This window comes from Colobus angolensis, unplaced genomic scaffold (genome assembly GCF_000951035.1).
Source record: "Colobus angolensis palliatus isolate OR3802 unplaced genomic scaffold, Cang.pa_1.0 Scaffold2, whole genome shotgun sequence".
In the NCBI taxonomy this organism is placed as follows: Eukaryota; Metazoa; Chordata; class Mammalia; order Primates; family Cercopithecidae; genus Colobus; species Colobus angolensis.
The window spans coordinates 6,257,709-6,259,917 of NW_012115154.1; positions in this window are offsets into that span (position 1 = coordinate 6,257,709).

Here is a 2,209-nt window from a genome sequence, read left to right on the forward strand (position 1 = left end):
TTGTATTTTTAATAGAGATGGAGTTTCACCATGTTGGCCAGGCTGGTCTCGAACTCCTGACCTCAGGTGATCTGCCTGCCTTAGCCTCCCAAAGTGCTGGGATTACAGGCATGAGCCACCACACCTGGCCCAACATTTTTCAAAAGAAGACATAAAAATGGCCAACAACTATGTGAAAAAATGCTCAACATCCCTAATTATCAGGGAAATGTAAGTTAAAACCACAATGAAATATCATCTAAGCCAGGCATGGTGACCCATGCTGTAAACCCAGCACTTTGGGAGGCCAAGACAGCAGGATCACCTGAGCCCAGGAGTTTGACACCAGCCTGGACAACATAGAGAGAAGCCACCTGCACAAAAAATACAAACATTAGCCAGGCATGGTTGTGCACACCCATTGTCCCAGCTACTCAAGAGGCTGAGGTGAGAGGATCACCTGAGCCTGGGAGTCCGAGGCTGCAGTGAGCTGTGACTGCACCACTGCACTCCAGCCTGGGCAACAGGGTAAGAGCCTGTCTCAAAACCAAACAAACAAAAAAATTAAATATTATTTTATCCCAGTCAGAACAGCTATTATTTAAAAGTCAGAAAAGAGAACAACTATTGGCAAGGATGTGGAGAAAAGGGACTCCTACACAACGTTGGTGGGAATGTAAATTAGTAAACCCTCTATGGAAAGCAGTTTGGAGATTTCTCAAAGAAGTAAAAATAGAACTACAATTCAATCCAGCAATCTCACTACTGAATGTCTACCCTAAGGAAATCAATATGTGAAAAACACACCTGCACTTGTAGTTTATTAAAGCACTTTACAATAGCAAAGATGTGGACTCAACGTTAAGTGTTCATCCATGGATGATTTGATAAAGAAAATGCGGCATATATACACATATTCAGCTATAAAAAAGAATGAAATCACGTCTTTTGCAGCAACATGGATGGAACTAGAGGTCAATGTCTTAGGTAAAGACCAGGCGCGGTGGCTCACACCTGTAATCCCAGCACTTTGGAAGGCCAACGTGGGCGGATCACCTGAGGGCAGCAGTTCAAGACCAGCCTGGCCAACAGGGTGGAACCCCGTCTCTACTAAAACTACAAAACTTAGCCAGGTATAGTGGCATGCACCTGTAATCCCAGCTACTCAGGGGGTTGAGACAGGAAAATTGCTTGAACCCAGGAGGTGGAGGTTGCAGTGAGCCGAGATCATGCCATTGCACTCCAGCCTGGGTGACAGAGTGATACTCTGTTTAAAACAAACAAACAAACAAAACTTAGGTAAAACAAGTTAGACACACAAAGACAAATATCTCATGTTTTCATAAGTGGGAACTTAAATAAATGTATACATATGAATGTAGAGAGTGGAATGACAGAAGAAGGGTAGGGGGTTGCAAGGGTACATGAAGAGAAATTACTTAAAGGGCACAATGTAAGTTATCCAGATGATAGTTACCCTGAAAGCCCTGACTTGAGCACTATGCAATCTATGCATGTAACAAAATTGCACTAGTACCTTATAAATTTTTACAAGCAAAAAAATAAAATTAAAATAAAATAAATGACTGTGAGGGTGGCACCTGAGTCACGCGAAAGACAGCTGTAACCTAGGCGTAAGCTTTGTTTCTCTGTTTATAGATTAGCCTTTCTCCTTGCCTATATTGTTTTGTAAAATGTTGCAAATTATTGAGGAGCCCCAAGGAAGACCCCTTCCCACTTCACTGTTGATCTTCATCATAGATTAACATTCCTCTTACCTTTCTCACACAAAAACTTCATGGCTATCAGATTGTTTTAAGACGGGATGTTAAATACATTCTTTTTAATTGGAAAGGAAATAAAAACCAGCTATAAAGAAAAGAAAACAAGCCTTATGGAAAAGAAAACAAAACTACAGCAAATTACACTGTTGTAACTCATAAACCAGTCTTTTACAGAAAATGTTATAATCCTACTAAATGTCTTTATTATCTTTCTATATTGTTATGCCCAGACCGTTTATTCCCCGAAGAAGACCACCAGAGTCCAGAGTCAAAGCCAAGCGGCAAGGATCTTTAATGCAAGTTTGAACTTGGTCCCTCCGTTCCACAACATACAAGAGGGCCTCGAACAATGCGTGCGCTCGCTTTTTATAGCCTGATGAAAATAGGACTTGTAAGGTTACAGAGGAACAGGGAAAAAGGGAATTCTTTAGGTTACAGCATTACAA